The 15,939-nt window shown below is 34.7% G+C and overlaps 1 protein-coding gene across 4 annotated transcripts in view; it reads right to left on the bottom strand.

Annotated features, from left to right (window-relative positions):
- LOC105194636 (zwei Ig domain protein zig-8) overlaps nt 1-714 on the bottom strand; it is a 125,015-nt gene extending 124,301 nt beyond the window's left edge. For 2 of the 4 annotated variants that reach the window (XM_039454872.1, XM_039454871.1), the window contains exon 1: nt 391-714. The gene's annotated coding sequence lies outside the window, so the exon portion shown is untranslated. Of the gene's footprint in view, nt 1-352 lie in introns of all 4 variants that reach the window. The other 2 variants (XM_011159655.3, XM_039454874.1) reach the window with 2 other exon arrangements.
- Nucleotides 715-15,939: the final 15,225 nt, after the last annotated feature.

Below are 15,939 nucleotides of genomic sequence, written 5' to 3'. Positions count from 1 at the left end.
GATTTAATTGACGTCGTAGAAATATATGGCCATCGCACCGTGTAATACTCTATCCTCGTTATTTCTTTTTATATTTTTATCAATTAATCGTATGATTGTAAGAACGTTTTATTTAATAATATCAATAACATTAAACAAATAATTTATTACATAAAAATTTGTAAAATAAAATTTCAGATGTCTGTTTTATATTTATCAAATTATGTAATATGTAATTATTTTGTATAATATTATCATTATTTTATCTTTTTACGATTTTGACTTGCTTTATTCAAGTTATTCGAATTAAAATCAAACATTTATTAATGCAACAATAATCGAAAATGAATTAAAGTGACATTTTGTGAATAACCTTAATTTGCACTTGCACTTGCTTTCACGCGTTATTACCGAGATATTTCTCCACATCATCACAGAATAATCAAGATAGATCGGAGCCGACATACGTGATACCCAGACCGGGCTGCGAGACGCACTAAATCCTGAAGCTCCGTCTACAGTGTGCTACGCGGTCCCTCTAACAATAAACTTAGGTAAGCCGACGAATACGACTACGGCGACGTATAACGCGCGCACACGCGTATCGGCCACACGCGTGACAAACAGTCGCACGCACTGTGGGTGCGTGAGCCGCACTAGCCGCGCGTGGTGCGACCCATGGAGACGATCCACTCGAGACGTTCCGTCAGTGTGTGTAGCCCACGATGATCATCGTCGTGAATTGTCGTCTGTCGAGGCGAGCGCGTGTGAGTATATGTAAGTGCTAGCGAGTGAAATCTGTGAGGGTGGAGGGGCCAATTGCCGTCCTCGTTGCGACGCGTGATGTTGTGGTGGTGCAAAGCACTTGCCCCTCGTGAATTTGGAGCTCACACGAAGATACGCCGAGTGTGCAGGGGAACTCGATAATCTAACGTGTGCGCGGAGCCCGCATTGTAGGCACCGCGGCGCCGAAATGTGATATAGCAAATCGTGTTAATATTGTAAGGGGAAATACGGAGGAAGTAAAGGGTTAAGCGTTGTAAGCGATAGCGCGTTGCATGGATTAACGCGGATTGTCGAAACGTGTGTTACTCTGACTGTATTTTCCCAAAATGACTACGCTCCCCGAGACATTCCAGTAACTGAGACGAGTAACTCGATTAAGGTTGAAATACAATTTTACGAATAGATACGTGTAGAGAAAAGTGGCTATATAAAACCGACATAGACAGGCCTCATAAAATACATTGCCTTCTTTTTCAAAAATTAAATATTGCACTATATTTTTATTAATAAAAATACGATTTGCTTTGCTAGACAAATATATAAGTAAAAATCCATATAATACATAGCTTTTTTACGTATAAAATCTATTATGAAATAAATTCTTCAAAAGGGAAATTAAAATTTACACGGTTTTCTTTTGCAAATTGCATATTTTAAACAATAGGGAGTATATTATTGACAATATTAGATCATGTTCACAGTTTTCTAGAATTATTTTGCTTATATTTTTTTCTTTTTTAATTTTTCTGATAATGTGGTTTTAAATATAACATCACTGCAAGGTAAATCAATATATATTTCTGTTGTATACACCATGACAATTTATGTCAGTGTACATTTGGCAAATAACTTTTATATATTCAAGTTCTGATAGATTGTCTATTTTTTAAATAAACTGTTTAGTTTTTTCTCTCTTTAAACTGCTTTTATTTCATAACGTTAAGCTCTAATTTTTTAATTTTATAAAATTTGTTTAATAAAATAAATTACAAAATAACATACATAAAAATATATTTTATTACATTGTATCAATTTACGTCATAATTAATTCCTCCGCGTCCAAATTTTGCCATTATTTTTTATTATATTATGGAAAAACGTTAATATTGCAAAATACGAAACAGTATTATAAAATTTGCTATACCCTCTAATAAAAGATTTTCTAGTTTGTATTTATATTTTCAAAATTTAACGTCTTTTTAGTTTTCATTTAAGAAATATAATCAAAAGACAAAGTAGTAGATCAATTTTTTCTACAACGGAAAAAATAAAATTTTTATATAATGGAGCAATGCAGGAAAATTTTCGTAGACTTTACATTTCGACCATTTATAATAAATCGAGAGATTTGCCGTATGTCTCAATTCAAATCAAACCCTTCATTTGAAACATACAGATGTTACTAGTTCGAATGTGAATGGGATCAGTATATGCAATCGTAATTAGCTACGCAAACTTGGCTGTTTACCACCAAGTACAATGGGAAAACGGTGCATGGATGTATTATTATTCCACATCATGGTATTTCAAGATTGCCCAAGTATTCGTGTGCAATTATCCGTGAAATATTAATTTATAATCTTGCATAATTAATTTCACGATAAATAGTAATTTAAATATATCTTTTTAATTTTAATAATCTACGTCTTGGTAGTCTTCAATTTGATAATACTTTCATAATACTAATCTTTATCAAATTTGCTACTTTTCATGACTCAAATATTTAATTTATTATTTTAACTCAAAGTTATTTAGAAATGCAAAAATTATTTTTTTATAATTCAAATTAATACAAATTATACAATTTTATTATTACGGCAAGCGGAAATAACACGCATAATTTGACTTATTTGTTATCGTTGTTAACGAGGATAATACTGCTAAACTAACGATGCAAGAGCGCCGTGAGAACGCAGGATCAAAAATATTTTGTTAGCGGTGATGAACGCGCGGCAATCAACGATGAATTTCGCGTTGTGTCTCGCTTAATCATATAAATCGCTCATAACGGACGGCTCGTCAAATCGAGGCAAGCAGTGTTAAAGGGTTAAGGGCCGAAATCTGCACACAGTGAACTCCGTTTATCAGGCAACAACGTAGTAACGCCGCGTATCACGCGCGCGGGGAATTCGCAGGCGGTTCATCGGCGCGACCCGCGCAAAAGCGCAGCATCCGAGCGTGCATATCTCCCGCGATCGATCGTCCCCGGCCAGCGTTGCACGCCGCTAACCACGAATGCACACAGAATTTGCGATCCATTGCGTTGAATAGCGCTCTCCCCTTCTAATCATACGGCGGCAAACAGAACACGGATTTCACGTCTTACGCTCTTGGGACGTGCGCGCGAAAGAGGAAGGACGCGCGAGGTATTTCCTGCACGTAGGAAAATTATTTTATTAAACGAACCACTCGAGCTTTGCGCGAAGCTTCCGTACGTGGGTAAATTTAAATTTCTACAGTTCACCCATTTTCTCGACCGCGAGAAAGGTGTCTTTATGTATCTCAACATTTTGTTAACTTCTTTTCAGGGTCTGGCACACTTTTTAATAATACATAACTTCCCTGTTGCTCTACGTCCCACTTGTCTCATCGTGGTAAGCAAATTAATTAGCTCCTTATTTCCATCGTATTTATTCTTTAGGAAGACGATATTACCTACTATCTTGTTGCATTGCTTGTACAGCGAGAAGATTGTTCGTTACATTTTACTGCAAAATTCGCTACAAATTGTACTAGATGGGGTAATGAGCTTGAGGTAAGTTAGCAATCTATCAATCTATCAAATATTATGAGTAACGATGAGAATTTTGGAAATGTACACGAGACATTTTATAAACTGCTTATATAAAAATTACCATGCAACATTGTCAAATGTTTTAAAGCAAAAATTTTACAAATAAAAAGAAAATTTTCTTCCGATATGTATATTACCTTATACGAAATTTGTCTTTACATGACTGTGTATTTAATGTTATATGTATCACGAATTTTGAAAAAAAAGTTTAGGATTTGAAGCCTTTGAATCATGAGTCTCTTGCTATACGAACTACATCACTTTCTTCTATTGATAAATTGCGTTATAAATTGTGTTTTATAATATAAACAGTTGATTAATTATCATAATGTCTTGATAAAATTCTAATAAACAACTAATGTTTATTTTCACACGGAACAAATAATTTTGTTAAAATACAGATCTGAAAATAATTATGTTGAACAATTTAAAAAATTATATCGGATGTTTAACTTGGTTACTAAAATTTGAAAACTGTTTGCAGCAATATTATTATGTTTGGGCGTTCTACATAATTATTTTGATAACCCAACATAAAATTATTTTTTTATTTAATTAAATTTTTAGTGCTGCAATAAAACTGTTCTTTTCGTGCACTAATGTAAATTAACTTTAACCTCAGTTGAACTTATTGTTTATCTTTTTATCATTTTTAAAACTAGAAAAAGATAAAGAGTAAATTAAACCGAGTTAATCTACATTGGTGAAAATGGACATAAGTTAAATTAAAAATATCATGCTGTATTATAAAATTTATATAAAATATTGTATATTAATCTATTTGAAATTTATTCTATTTAACAAAGAATCATATGCTATTCAACATATTTTAAAATCATTGAAATTTAATTATAATGCAGTTTAATAAAAGTAGTAATTGAACATATTTATATTTTACTGTGTTAAAATATGAAATATGTGTAGTAGATATTAATGAATAAAAAAAAATAAAATTCCTCGAAATGCAATGCTGTTGTATAACTACTATAACATTTTCAGGACAAATTTTAAGAACAAATTCACTCCGTGTATTTAGATATACTGCTGTTTTTTATTCTTCTAATTAATGTGGCGACAATTATACAATTTAACAGATCGCGACGTGAAATATTCCAGCGCAACAACCGTCGAGCGATGTACGCAGCGTGACATCGCGCTCGCGCAATAAAATCGTAATACGACATACGGGGGCCAGCCCGACGCATCTATTAACAGCGTTTCGCGACAAACATTACTTTCGGCACGCAACATTACCCATTACACGCATCATAACAGCATCCTGACTCTATGCACGGTCCATTCCGCGGCGATCCGTGATGCCTGTTAATCCACGCGGCGATCCGTACAAAAGCCCCTGGTGCGCGCGATCCGCGAGATCGTGCCGCCCTTTTCCAGGTCGCGTGAAAGCGCGAATTCAGGTGTGGGGAGATCCGCGATTTGCACGCCGCAGACGCATTATACACTGGCACCGATACGGTTCCTGGATGCGACGCGCATTATTGCCGCCGTCGTCTCGTCAGACGGCAAGGGGATCGACGTGTGTCGTGTACAACGTACGCGAGCGCGACGAAAAAAGCGCGCCGATGGGTGCCAGAAATATTATGCAGATAAAATATTCATGGTTATCGGAACTCGCGATCGAGACCGGCTTTATTTTCCACGATGAATAGAAATGGTGCCGCCCTCGCCGACCCGTGGGACACAAATTCTTCCTTTCTCCTCCCGGCGACGGTAGAAAAAAAAAAAGAGCAGCCGCACGGGATTTGATATGCCGTCGTCGGCTGTGTGCGGGAATCGGGAATAATTATTGGATTTATATTTATGGTGCTTTTCTGCAGTAAAGCATTGTTGTGATAACCGACCTCTCACCGGTTATCCGAGGTTAATTTAACCGATATTTGTGTTCAATTATCGCTACCATATATGTTTATTATTTCAGATTTTCGAATTTTTATCAACTTTTCTATTACAATCAAATAAATACATTGATTATATAATCAAAATAAAGAAAAAAATAATTATTTACTTCCGATCAATATCTCTGTCATGATAAACGTGAATTTTATCATGACTGACAAAATTTTCTTTTATTGCATGGATACAGATTTGACAATAATTTTGTTAAAGCCTCAAAATAATTATGTAGGACGCTCAAGCTGATAAAATGTCAAAACTACTTGCAGCACTGCTCATCATGTTTTACCGTCCTTAAAGCAGAAGTTAAAAAACCAGAAATGGCTTAAAACAAAAGTCAAAAATCGAAAACGACTTAAAGCGGAAGTTTAAAAACTGGAAATGGCTTAAAGCGGAAGTCAAAAACCCAAAAATAGCTTAATAAATTATTTTGATGATCCAACAAAGATATTTTCTCAATCTAGCTAAACTTTTAGATATTTTAACAAAAATGTTCTTTTCACATGATGATAGATCAATTGGCAGCATCACCTAGAAATATATATAGGCTGGTAAGACTTAACGATAATTCTTATCTACGTTTTCGATTCGTATACCAGTGACTCTGATAAGGAACAATTTCTAATTCTCATTTCCTACCGCAGTCTGTTAAAATGTAACGTTATTATTCGGTGCGAGTACTGCAAGCCTCACATTACAACTCCTAAACTACTTGCATCTGTAAGAGCAGTTGCGCAACTTGCTATCCGGCGCGAAGAAACGATATCTGATTATTCCTTAATGTAGTTCGAAGATCCTTTTTGAGTAATTATTATAACTGCAACGAAGAATACTTCCGTAATCTTTCCTTTCCATTAGCACGATTAGTATTTAGAAAATATCGAGAATTTGTATCGTAATTGTATCACACCAATTGCATTCATTTTACAGTAAGAAACTTTCAAATGGTTCCAACAACTGAGAAAATATGAATTGGGACAAGTTTCAAAGACTAATGCATATTGGCTGCAATAAAGAAAAAAACAATTCTTGGATAAACAATTCTTGTAATATCGCGTCGAAATTAAATTATAATCAATTTAACTACTTTTTTTTCGTGCGAAATGCAAGGTTTCACAGATGATTTGTGGAACTTAATAACGGCATGCCGGATTTAATTGCCATTTTTGTGCGTGGCCAGGCCCACGGCCGAAATGACTGTCGAGATTTGATTAAATTCCTAATTTGCGTGGGTGAAATTAACTCGGTCGCAGAAATATAAGTTGAGGAATTAATTATCAAAGGCTCGGAACTCATTAAGGAACTATTGAAATTTTCATTAGAGTACAACTTCTATATTTTATGGCAAAATAATTCCTCCAGTGTTTGAAATTAAATGATACTCCCACAAGTCAAATACGCCGAAATGAAAACAAAAAGGACACGTATAATTCCAGTGCAGAAGCAGAAGAGAAAGAGAAGATGTAGCATTTGTAATCTGTAATAACTTATAAATATTTTTATAATACTTTTTTGTTTGAAAATGGTAAAAATGTTACTTCGATAGTAACGAAAGAATTAACAAAAGCCAAACACATATATATATATATATATATATATATATATATATGCACTTACAAATGTTGTATAAAGATTTATAATATTTATATCAATATAATAACTTTGATAAATAATCACGTTTTAATTTCATTTTTCCTAATGACAAACTAAATATCAAAAATATTATATCAAAGAGTAATTTAATTTATTTCTTCTTTATTATTTTTCATTACAGAGAATACTGTTTTCATAAAGAATAAAAGATTTAAAAAATATACATTAATATTCCTGTTAACAATAAATAACTTCGAAATATAAGCCGTAAGTAATAAATATATCAATAGTAATTAATTAAAAAACATTACAGTAAGTTATAACTATATAGTTGTTATATATCTATATAATGTGCAAATTGAACGGAATATTCATAAAGCCACGTATCCTGCAATATTTATAAAAACCGCACACGTAAAGAGATATTTTAAAAGTAACGACCGTAAAATCAAACGGGTTTTCCGGGACGTCTCCGTTTTAGTTGAAAATAAAATATGATTAAATTGCGCCTACGTTACGCGCCGAGTACGATGTAAGCCGGATGCGCTTTCAAAATAATTGGAAATATAATTGGACAAAGATACCATAGAGGAATAATAGCGGCGAGGATTCCATGCATTTCCCCCTTTCTACTTTTATAAATCAGCCTCCCTCTCTCGTTATTGCGAAATCCAAAAATATTCCGGGGATTAAAATTCAATCATCCGAATGTTAATAAAGCAGCCATACAGTAAATTCTAACTTTTCGTGTAATCGATCGCCCCTCAAGCGCTAAATTAAATTCGATTAATCTCGTATAAGTTTACCGCACGCTCGGCCTAAAATCAACGCTCCGTAATTAACCCGAATGCTCCCCCGAAATAATTGGGTGTATAATTGACCAGAAATCTGGACACACGCATGCACTGCTGTATGATTCAGGAAACCACAAATTTTCAAACTTGCCAATTAATTGTCTCCTTGTGTACAGAATATTACAACAAATATTGTAACAAATATTGTAATGTTATTATATGACAAAATAAGAAATCATTTTTTGCTTAAGAATGTGTGTGTCATATTTCAAAATTATTAAAATAAGTTTGAAATTTTTATAGGTTGTTCTGTTATTACATTTGAGTAGAGCTATATAAAATTTTAGCACAATTATTTTATAGATTTATTTAATTTTTGTTTTATCTTAATTCTTATTAAAAATCGTTTTATATTTATTTGCAAATTTAATGAGGAAATAGCATTAGATATGAATAAAACCAAATTTTGTACACATATTAAAACTCTAATAATTATTCGTGTAAAAGTTTATTTGAATCCACTTACTCGTTTAAAAGTTATTATATTTATGCAGAAAAAATGATCTTTGTTATACTTAAAACTATAACAAAGATCATTTTTTCTGCATAAGTATGGACCATTGTAAATTAAATTTTCATTGTTTTCTTCTTTGTACTACAGCTAATTTCAGGGACAAAATTCGAGTATTTACGACCAAAATTTTTCATCGTCGACTAGGAAAAAAGAGAGTAAATCTAAAAACCTGCAGTTTTTAAATTTCGAGGTCAAAGCACAAACATTTACATAAAATATAACGCATAACACATAATGCATAATGCATAAGAGAAGCAGCCAATTAGAGCCCTTTATTTTCACCCCCATTTCTCGTTTAATGCATAGCGCACAGCGCATAAAGCATAAGACAGAAGAGGTCGAAAAATCCGTATGGATGAGTTCTTTATGCTTATACCATGTTCTTTATGTTGGCCATGTTTATGCAAACGGATACTAACATCGAATCAGATATGTAAAGTAAGTACATTTAGATTCTAAAAGATCCAGATATATTTCACTACACTTTTACTCAAAACGACACATCCTAACGTTCACTTTGTAGAATTCAGAGTCATTCAGTGTCAAAACTTTGGAGTTAAGACATAAAGCTTTTATGGGCGTGCGTGCGTTACGCTTTTATGCATTATGTGTTATGCAAAAGTCTGTGCTTTGGCATTTAACTGGTATTATAGAGCCAAAACATTTGTAATAATTTTAACATACTGAAGAAAGAGATTTATTTTGTTCATTATATCTGATGCTATTTGCTATTTGCGGAATTGTCTGTATTCGTCACGTATAATAGGACAGAATGTCCCTTTCTTTATCATTAATGTACGCACTTCCACACGATAACGAGATAAGACAATGAAAAATGGTAGATGATGAGTGGCAGTGAATAACCACTGTCTTATATCATCCTAATGTACTTGTCTCTAGATGATATCGCATGAATGTTCGTTACCAGACAAGGTCTCGGATCATAAGACTAGATGACGTCTTCAAGACGTCTTATGATCCGATTTTAGACTTTGTGTTGTCTGGGTAAGTTAATTGCATAACGGCGAATGGCAGTCGGATTCCGTAAAAAGCACACCGGCAACATGCAATCGCCGGTATAATAATGGAAACTGACAAATAAAACACGGACTGTGTATCTTTCAACGCCTTCCCTACGCTCCTATATATAATCTCATTCTCTTTACAAGCGCGCAAGTACGAGGGGCTTACGGATCCGCATTATCTCGTTATCATGTTATATAATTAGTTTCTCTTCGTGCTACTGCCAGAAAGTTAGCCAGACGTGATGTAACACTTTAACGATTGGGACAATCATCAAAATGTTATTTTGCACCCTTAACGTATATTCATTAAGCGAATCTTCCAAAATTATAATTATTATATTATAATATTAATTTCAATTTTTAAATTAAAGCAATATAAAAAATACACGTTAGTAGTTTGGTTATTTATATTAGAACATTATATATAATATATACAAAATACTGAATGCATTCGTAATGCACGTTTTTCAACGATTGCTAACAAACCGCGCAATATATTAAACGTCTGCCAATTTAGATGCTATCATGCGTGAATATTCCACTGAATAGGTTAACGTCTAACAAAGAGGCTGCAAGTAGTATTTGGTTGTGAATCAGAATCAGAATAATGAGGATATGGTTTATTACAACGAACTAGTAACTGCATTTTGCCCCACAAAGACAGACATTTAACATTTCATGCATAATTACCTCCGGTATAAAATTGCATTTGTTTCCACGTGCAAATCAAAATAGTACTAACAATAAGATCAAAATTCAAAATAGTATTCATAGATTTGATTTTACTGCATATTATTATATCTTTTATTATATAAAAGTATTTGAATATCAAAGAACAAAAAATCATAGAAATATATCTCTAAAATCTTAATATAACTTTCTGTTTCATCATTGATTCACGTTTGAACAAATCATCACATACATGTAAAACAATAATATATTATCATTATTAAATAACCAGAAACTGTATACTAAAATTATATCCCATTCGCGGTATCCTGGAGCCATATAACAATTATATATCACCGGAGGTGGTCGCGCTAAGCAGAGGCTCCGACTTGCGAGATCTGCACAAGTGCGCAAGCTGTAAGCCTTTGATTATGACGCGCCCGGCGAGAGTTTGAATCACTAGGAAGCGCGTAAAATGATATTCCTGAATGGAACGACCGGAAGTCGGGTACGCCTCCGTGAAGGAGAGAACGCGATGCGCCAGTGTTTCGCGTACCATGACAGAGAACGGAGGGAGCAAGGGAGAAGGAGGCCACACCACATACCGGTTACCGGTTTGCCCGCACCGGGATAAGCCACAACCGGCGTACCGCGTCCGGTCCACCCGTGTAATGAAATACAGTAACACAATATCCGCGATATACATCCGCGGTGTACCGTTACACGCGACGAGTACCTGGCGACTGCGGATGCAACGCGTGGCCAAGGGTATCGCGTCGCATCTGGATTAATTCGACTTCGCGAAAACCTGCGGGTACCGTGAGAAGCAATGTTGCGGGCTTCTTCTTCGCCGGGAGAGAATTAATCATCGCCCCCGTCGCGTCGTGCGACGGAAATTGCTCGGCGTGGCGGGCCGGCAGCTTTTTCACTCGAGTAAATCGACCCCTCTCCCTCCACGCTGCTCTCGCCGTATGTTTTAATAAGTAGCCCGCTTTCTTCGTGCGATTCATTAACTTTATCGCGGCTTTTTCCTACCCCCTCGATTTTGCTTGTTCTTCTTCACGTACATTTCTCCACGTCGCTCTTCCGCCTCCGGGTGATTTTCTTGCAAACGTGTCGCGCGTTGCTTTTATAAACTTGGAGACCAATCGGATAGTGCGTGCACATCTTCTTTTTTTTTTATCGTGACGGGCTATCGCTCGAATTCATAGAGCGTTCGGACAATATCCACTTGCACGCGAACGGCTAGCCATACGGAAGCGCCATAAAGCTAATGATCCCTAAGTGATCCGTACCATGACGACATGATGACTGTTGTGCCAGGGAGGATGGGATTACAAGCAAATGGAACGGGACGGAACATCCCATCATTATCCAATGATCTACGTCTCTTTACTGACTACACAAAACACACCTCTGCGAATAAGCATGAAGGACCTTACAGAGGCAGCTGCGTTCTATTTATATATACGTATCTAATAATATACAAATTTACCAATCACCAGTTTTATTTTTATCTCTCTTTTCGTTACTCTTTTCGTTATTTGTACACTGAGAAAAAAAAATTTATTAAAAATCTAAAACGTTTAATCCGATACGATCAACTAAACATTGGATTGATTCAACAGTTATTTAGTTGCACAAAAAATAATTCAGTCATGTCAACCATTCAATTTTTTTTAATCAAGACTTAATTAAACCAAGTCAATATTAAGTTGCATGTATCGGATTAAATATTTTACTTTTTTCAACCAATTTTTCGTTCAGTGTAGTAATATGATATTCGCGATTAATAAAAAGATACAGATTACCGTATCTGTTTTTTACATTAATTCCGATTTAATATAATATTTAATATAATATAACACAATGAAATTTATTTACTACGTTTTTAAATGCGTAAAGTGTTAACCGGCTAAATTGAAGTTAAAAATAAAAGCGACGTAGGAAAGAATGCGGTCGACAAAGACGAACGAGGGGAGAACAGTTATAACGATCTAAATAAAAAGGCCACATGTATCCGAAGCTGCGGAAAAAAAGACGCGGCTGCTTTGTGTCTCACAAATCACATTGCGGCGACGGCAAGAAAAATCTGTTGACTTGAGGTTTAATGATTTTACATCGTCAACATAATCAATCAAAAAAAGAATTATATTATCCGTCTGATGAGCTATAATGTAATATAAGATTTTAAAAAAATTTATGAAGTTCTAAATAAATTTATAATCCTAATTTTAAATTATTTTCCTCGACTAAATAATATGAAATATTTAACGTTAAAATATTTAATATAAAACGTCGCTGACTCTTTTAAAAATTCCTTAATAAATTGGAAATTCAGTTTCCTTCAACAAACATTTGGACAGCACTTTTCTCGTCGGAATTTAAAAATTTTTAGAATATGAATGCATGTTTGTGTGAACATTCAATATCTATAATTCGATTTTATTCTTATATCAATTTCTTTTAATGACTTCAAGACGTGTCGCAAATTGGAAAACAATCTAATCTTTTCGCGCGTACACGCGCACAAGGAGCGGCGAGATCAAACGTCAAACGATCTCCCAGCTACGCGTCGATGCATCTCCATAAAACGAGCATGGGGCTAGCGAGTCCGTCAAAGCTTTGTTAAACTACACCGAACGCCCCGCCGTGTTAACGTATCAGTATGTTTGGCGTCTAAACCACGAGGTACCGCAAGATCGGTACTGGCCATCCATCAAGCTCTATTCCCCCTGTACAGGATGACCACCTGTATCTCGCTAAACAAGATTTACTTCGCTATAGATCATCCCGCGTGATCGAGTGGCCCGTCCGTGTGCTCGACGAAAGAAACAATTAGTCGTCGGATGATGATGGGCCGGCGTGCAACTTGGAGAAAGAAATGGATCACGTGGAGTATCGCGATGACCCTTGCCGGCTTAGCGCCACTTTTTCGGGCATCGACACAGCTTTATGCTTATATATATATAACATATTAATCTTAGAACGGACTGGAGTCGAAAGTAGGAACTCAGATCTGATCGATCAAATCGGATAAATCCGTGCTGTAAGCGGTTCCCGTAGGCTTGGTCTCTAGATTTGAAAGAATAATCTATGACGGTGACGTGACAGCATTTGTTCCAGGGGTTCTAAGAAAGAGATGCCTTGAATAGAGATTGAATAAATTTTTGACTGTCTAAAATAGCTATCTAAACTCTAATATATGCGTTGATAGCGATATTAGATATGGTGGTAATATAAGCTTATCAATTCGGTAGGTACGTTTTATCTGTACGCTAAAATTGTACAAAACACGTGTTATATTTATACTAATATAGTTAATTTCGTACTTTGGGCATTCTTTCTTGCTTAAAGAATACAGGATGTGTCAAATGAATCGCATCATTTTTTTCTCGGCAATAAATTGTTTTCAAAGTTACGGAAAAATTTTTGTTGTCAAAACCTGAACTATTTAACGGTGACATTTCAATTAAGTAATAATACGGAAATAAAGTAATCTTTTATTAAATCTAAAATTTTAAGGGGATACTAGAGTTATCTTTTTACCAATTAAACACGATTTTTTCCAGCGCGCTATTTTCCTAATTGTATTTACAGATTTAAAAATTCTTTTCCAATTAAAAAAGTATAGACACAAATGTAACTCAGGCCGATTAACTTATTCAAGAACAAAAACAATTAAAAAATTTAGATCTATTTTATCTATACTTAATTTAATATGGAGTCTACAGCTGTCAACGTGTGCCAATATTTGATTCATACAAAAATTCTATCTGTACAAAATAGAAATGGTCTGAGATACTACATAATAAAATAGCATCGTGTTCTTAAGTTTTGGCTTGGAGACTTAATATAAAAGATTAGTGTGTTTAAATTTGTGCAATACTAATACAATAATATGTAATATTGATCTTCTTCGTAAATCGTACGTATGTATTGTAAATCGTATGTATGTAAGTCTTTGTTCAATCGATAAAACACGCGACTTTAACATCCCCTTAAATGGGAACATAAGTCGAGTAGGATATCGTTAGGTCTTTTAAACACAAACAACTCTTGCTGAAACTTTTTGATACTACAATTTTCGAGAAAAATAAGAAAATGTCAAATTATGAGTAAAGTAGTAAGGAACGCGACGAAAATGTTTGTAAACGAAATTTTCGGTACTTTAAACATGCTCGTAAACTTGTATTTTTCTTTAACGCACTTTCGTTAATTAGTGTGCGTTGATCAGTCAAGAGTCCTTATACGGGTAATACGCGCAATATGATACACTTTGCATAGATTTATACTTTTACTTGCTTTGCATCGAAGTTTATCCAGAATTAATACCAACGGCTTATCAAGCGTCAACTCTGCTAGGATGTATAATAAATTTATTACACACCGACGCCGTAAATTTCTACCAAAGCGGCGTTAAATCTTCTCTCGAAATTCCCGTGTAACTTCATCAATTTCGGAAGTAAGACGCCGCTCAAAGGAACTAACGATATTAACGCAACGGCCGGCGCCAAGCATTTATATAAATCATATTCAATAGGAAATGACTCTTCGATCCCCTCTATATAATGAGCGCCGTAATGTTGTTCTTTAAGATACAGCGGCTTCTTAGGTATCAAATATAAACGTCAGGGCTTAGAGGCGGCGAGGGGTCGATCACCAACCGAGTTGCAGAGTCACCGCGCTCTCATAATTCAAAATTCTAGACGACTCCAGTCGTCCGAAGTCATGTGCCCGAGAACTGGGAATCTCGCGCTAGACCCCCGCTGATAATTTATGAGGTGCAACCCCGTCTCGAAGCTGGCTGTTCAATTTTTGAACGGGCGTGTGGTCACGTGTAATATCGGGGAGATTACATCGGATCCGTCCGCGAGAAAGTTACTGACTACGAAAATATCGATTCCTCAAAAGCAATACATCTTGCATTTAGACGCGGAAGAGTCTTGAAAAAGAAAGGCAAACGCCCTTTTACTTCCTTCTTCGAAATTTCACAAAAATTTATTTACCGCGTATAGTTTTCTACGTGTAATTTCAATGCGTGCGAGCACAAGTATATGCAAGATTGACTATAGTGAACACTTCATCCGGAAGTATACACGCCTTAACGCAGGCGTGCATAATATGGATGAGACAAAGGAGGATGTATGAAAATGACGTTTTATTTTCACTCGCACATCTCCAAGGAACCACCTTTCTAAAACAACGGTTATACCGCATATAACGTAGCATAGCCAAAGGCAATGCGTTTTTATTATATCCGACCATATTTTTCCTACTAAACCATAGACCGGAGGTAGATAAAACATTATATCGGAACATTTCTTCTAGTATAAAAAAGCATAATTCTTAGGTTTAAATATCGTCTAGACCTTTTTTTACCTTTTGGTAACGAGAGATGCATAAAATGGCACAAGCAATTATTTAAGAAATAAAAATGTGATTGGATTTTTGCATTAAAATATTTAAAAAAATAAAAGAAAGTTTAAATTTTTATATTAAAATGCTTAAAAATTCAAAAATTGTTCGAAAATAGCGAGCATTAACAACTAAATTAATATAACAGTTTTCTAATAATATAACTAATAATTATCGCTTTTTAATTATTTTTTGCTTAATGGTCATACTCACTGTTTAATAATAATTTACTGACTGCTATTAATTATATAAAAAATCAATATATTGCTTTATTTAACTCAATTATTCTATTTAATTTTACAAATAATCAGTGGATTGCAAATAAGCAAAAATTTTAATCAATATGAAATATATCATTTTTCAATCGTCAAAGCTATTTCGATCTATTTTTAA

The sequence above is a fragment of the Solenopsis invicta genome, chromosome 11, assembly GCF_016802725.1.
Source record: "Solenopsis invicta isolate M01_SB chromosome 11, UNIL_Sinv_3.0, whole genome shotgun sequence".
In the NCBI taxonomy this organism is placed as follows: domain Eukaryota; kingdom Metazoa; phylum Arthropoda; class Insecta; order Hymenoptera; family Formicidae; genus Solenopsis; species Solenopsis invicta.
Note: the sequence above shows the minus strand (reverse complement) of the source record. Positions and strands in the feature narration are given on the sequence as shown.